The following is a 5,293-nucleotide window of genomic DNA, read 5'->3' on the forward strand; positions in this document are numbered from 1 at the left end:
AAACCCGTCGATGGTGAGTGAAACCGCCGCCAAATGAGCCATCTTGCTCAACCGGTCGACGAATACGACGACACCCGTGTTGCCCGCCGAATCTTTCGACAGGCCAAACACAAAGCCCAAACTAATGGACTGCCAGCGCCCAGTAGGTACTGGTAAGCTGGCCAGCGGCTCCGCCGCATCTGGAGAAGGTTTCACCAATCGACACGTCTCACGCGTGCGCACATAGGTGTTCGTCCATTTGTACAGCTTGAGCCACCAATAGTGGTGACTCACAGAGTTGTACGTTTTCTCACGACCGAAATGACCACTGAGTGGCGTGTCGTAAGCCTCATAGAGGATGCGATGTTTCAAATCCTAATCATGAGGAACCACAATTCGTGATGTATCCGCTAAATCGGTGCTATAATCTAGCAACCCGTTATTGAACGAATATCGGTGCTATAATATAGCAAGCCGTTCTCTAACGAATATCGGTGCAATCGTGCACGAAGTCTTGGTGACAATTTCTTGTCCGAGTCTCCAAACTCCTTGCTCCCAAGAGCCCGCAGCAGCGCTACAACCATCCCATCACCCGCATACGCGGTGCGGATCAATCCGTCACAGACGACGTTACAGTTGTAACATGAGCAAGCTCATAGTCTGGTCTGCGTGATTGCTTTCCCGGCTTATACTTCACCTCAAAGTTATATTCCGCAAGGAAAGATATCCATCTAGCCATCCTCTGGTAGAGGTGGGCGACTGAGTCGCAGTGCATAATGACGCATGATCTGTATAGATCACAAATGGCCTGGAGCCGGGCAGGTGGACCCTGAACTTGACAAGTGCATACTTCATCGCAAATAGCTCCTTGTCACGAACTGGGTAGTTCTTCGCTGCAGCTTTGAGCTGTCGAGATTCGAACGCGATCACCTGATCTTGCCCCTCCGCGTCTACTTGCAGCACTTCACAGCCGAAGGCAAAGTACGAGGCGTCGCAGACGACACTGAAAGGAAGATCGGGGTCAGGCAACGCCAGTAATGATGCATGCAAGAGGCTGCCTTTGACCCCGTCAAAAGCCTTCCGATGCTCGTGTCCAAACACCATTCCGTAACTTTCCAAAAGAGATTCGATATTAATCGTACTGTTCTCGCTGTATTGAGGAAGTAGTTGGCGAAGCCAAGCCACTTGCGCAAGTCCTTTTGGTTCCTTGAAACAGGTCGTCTACATTTGACAGCCCTTGGGGAATCACCAGCCACTCCCAAAGCATGCCGCTCGGAGTACTCACCGCTGTCAGCGACATATCATTCGCTCCCATGAGCAATTGGTAATACCCATCGACCAAGTAAAGTGCACTGTACTTTGTACAGCCAGCCATATTGTTCCGAAAAACATCCTATATTTTATTTGGCATGTGTCGGAATGATGATGGTAGCGTTGAGCTAATTGTTAGCGTGATCGATACGCTACTTGTCGTTAGGTTTCCGGATACAAGATGTCGGTGCCAAATGGGAGGCTTGCTCTCACGCACCGTTCCTGCATTGTGCTTCGCACGGAAGAAGGCGTCAATGACGTCGTACTGCTCCTTGGGCAGGGTCCATTGGCATGCTACTCAGCATTTGGTTCCCAGAACCAGGTCGATCTCATGACGCACACCTCGGTCCAGAGTAACGACCGACCGCGGGTCTTCGCAGACGGGGACTGGGAATTCCTTCACCAAATCATAGTGCAGATCCGAGCGATTCATTAGGATCTAAGATCCACATCGTGCGCTCAGCACCCTCTTGGTATCCTCTAGAAAAGCTTCATCCAGAAGCGGCGACGAGTTGTTTTTCTCTTTCGGTCGTATAATGACCACTCCGGCTAAATCGCCTGCCTTCAAGGCACCGCCGAACTTTTCGTCGGACACCTCGTCCAGCTCAAGAAGAGAATTCACCGCATGAACAGCCTCGAGGATGACGTCGCCGTCTTCCTCCCTAGTCATACCGTTATGAAGGTTGTTAAGCTATGCGCCGTCATCAATGGTAGACACATCCTGGGTCAATGGCGACACCCGGCGTCTTGCGGCTAGCAACCGGCATCGCTGTCGCCCCACTTCCTGCTCCTCTGGAGCTCTGATATTACTAACAACATCCGACGAAGAGCTACTAGCTCTGTATTCTTCGTCCAGTGGATAATGTGTCACTCCACGCGCATCTGAAGGGCCTTGCCCAGAATGCCTCGGACCACGTCCGACCATGCCGCTCTTAGCATGCAGCAACTGCTCCGGAACGTAAGCAGTGCACTTCGAGACGTGAGAATTGCTCAGTGGATTATGTGTCACTCCACGTTCAGCTGGCGAGCCATGTTCGGGACTCCTGTTCAATACACCTTCGGTGTTCGACAACTGGAATACTCCGATATCCAGCTCATTGACCGTCCCAGTCCAGTGCCCGCGCCAATAGCACTTCTGCTTCCTAGCAGAGATGAGTTCATAACTCACCAAAGCCCCACCAGGAGACGTGCGCGTACCGCCCGGGGTCTTCGACCTACAGTTTATCCATGGCTCATGGCGGCCAAACCAAGGATGAGGTCATATCTTGAATCCAAGTCTAAGACTAAGCAGCGTTCCACGCTGTCAAAGTAAAAAAATAGGGGAGTTCGCCACCGTTACACGTGTCCCCGTCACTAAGCGAACAGTGACGATGTCACTCAACCGCGCATTCAGCGCCTCAGCACACAGCTGATTTTCTGCTATCTCGGAGCGTCGAGCATAATTGCCCGACGCCCCGGAGTCGAGACGGATGTTCCATGGCCTTTCAAGGCCCTTCACGGGAGCTCCACGACCAGCACGCCCTGCTGCCCTCTATCGCTTTATGGTACAACAGAACTCAGTTCTTCCCAGAAGGGGACCCCACGCCTACTGAGCGTTGTCGTTTCCCCGCGACAACCCAATTTGGTGAGAAACGGGACGTCGGTTCGATGGACCTTGACGCGTCTTGCGCAGGGGATAACCAGTCCAAAGGTGACGGGTGTCTCCACGGACAAAATACCGTCGTGTGTTCGAACGCTGCCCGGCAGCTCGTAGCTTTCCCTCCTTCGTTTCAGCATAGCTGAGTATCCATTGGTTCAGTCCCGCTCAACGAGCTCTGAGGGTGTGCAACCCAACCATGTCTTACCGACTTAAAGTTGTATTCAAAATTCAATGCCACATTCACTGCTTCTTCAAATGGAGACGGATGCACACGGAAAACTTTCATTCTGGCCACGCCAGTGCGAAGGTCCTCCATAAAGACGTGTGACCACTTCGGGGAGATAATCGGCTGCCATCCCAGCAATGAGTGTTCACAACTCTTGGACAATGTCGACTCTAGCCCTATCGGGCGGGACGGAAACACGATCGTACGCGATATGCCTAATTAGGCTGCGAGAAAACTCGCAAAAGCTGCAGCTTCAGCTCTTTCCAGTGGGGAACGCCGCTTTAACCGAAGAACCGCACGTCAGTGCCCATTATCGCGCTCGACAACTGGCTTGGAAATAGCTAGCGCCACTCACTGTTGCTCGTTTTAGAGCATGGCGAATGCCATAGCCATCTCGACCTCTCTCAGCCGGAGCAGGAGATTCTCTTCATCCTTTTCCTCGAAGATCTTAACGCTTAACATGAGCGGTCAGGGTCGGGAGGAGTCATCCATCGTCGACAGTGGCGTCTTGGACGCAGTCGATGCCAACACCTTCTGCTGTAGGTGCTCTAGCAGAGCATTTTCATAGTTCAAAACGCCTCTAAGCGCGCGCTTATCGCTTGGGTCATTGCAAAGCAAGGTGTTGCACGCCCTCAGGGCCAAGCAGGGACATCAGCTTATTAGGTCCATCCTGCATGCCTTGGGGCAATAAGGAAAATTGCTCCATCCTCACAGCGGATCAGGCGTAGATTGACTACGAGTGCTACTAAGTGCAGCGGGCTGCCGTAACTCTTTGCTTAGAGGAAGCTTACTTGAGATCGCCGACCTTGGTTCAATACTAGAACCAGTACGAGTGTAGCGGATCGCAATCCGCCACCTCCGAGAGTACCCAAAACGATATTTCAAGGCAAATGTACCCTTCCATTCAAAATTAAAATTCTAATCTCTTCATACTTGCAGCATGGCCAACAATATCTAAAACCTTAGGTTTTCCGAATCAAATAGCAAAAGCTAATTAATATGCATAACCCCTCCACTTTTTGTTACGGTGTAGCCACACCATTGTGTTACACCGACTTGTGCAACACACACCTTTGTACGGTCACACCATCTTGTGTAACCCACGCTTTCATACCAGGGAACGTGTAACCACGTTACATGCTACCTGCTCATCCGGTTTGTAGACAGTTGCGTCTTCGAAATAAAAATGATGACCGCATATTTCCCTTTGCGCCGCCTACAAGTATTGTCGTATCATTCTCTGTCTAAATCAGCACCTATTGCTCACATTGACCATCCACATGGTTGTTTTCTCGCGGCAAACTCTCAAGACACACAGCTGATACAAAGTAAATTAAGCGTACAAGTACAGCGCAAGACATCCTAATAGTGATCATATAGTATTAACATATACAACCAATATTAAACTATAAGGATCAATTATGCCTAGTTTAGCCGTCATTCACCGCAAAATAGATGTAGGCTTAACAACCACGAAAGCTGCATCTTCAGGTGTTATTTAGCCTTGACTCGGACTAGCTCGTGTCGCGAGGCGCTATCGCCGCATGAAACGCTCCCGTGATGATGAGACATCAGACTTACTCGGCGGTGAGTATCCATCTGCTAAAACTCGTTTATCAGCTAGCATTCCAAACGAAATTAGAATGCCGTCTCGTCGAGAAGAATTTATTCAGAACAATCATTCCTGTTCAGCTTCAGCCACAAGTTCACGATTCCGGCGTTTCTACAGCCAGTCTTTATCCTGCTCACACATACGTTTAATTCTATCACTTGTATTAATCCACAACCCCCCTTCCTATTTCTGTTGATAAAGCTTAACCAACGATTTTTTTAATATACGTTCACAACCATCGAGACTATGTTTTTTTACGTTGCAATCGCACATTTCGTCCAAGTAGGAGTACACCATTCGTGCATACTTTTTTAACGTTTGCCTTGCAGTTGGTGGCTTTGGAAAACATTGTCCAGGAAAATATCGTACTCATACGTTCAGTTGAAAGTTTTTCTATATCATTATTTATAGACGTAATGAATTCTCAATTTTTACCTAGCTATCAATATATACTATACTGTGACAACCCTAATATACAATCTAAAAGTACGTGAAAACATTTATGGTTACATCACCTTAAAATCTG

The sequence above is a fragment of the Plasmopara halstedii genome, assembly GCF_900000015.1.
Source record: "Plasmopara halstedii genome assembly, contig: Scaffold_525, whole genome shotgun sequence".
Taxonomy (NCBI): Eukaryota; Oomycota; class Peronosporomycetes; order Peronosporales; family Peronosporaceae; genus Plasmopara; species Plasmopara halstedii.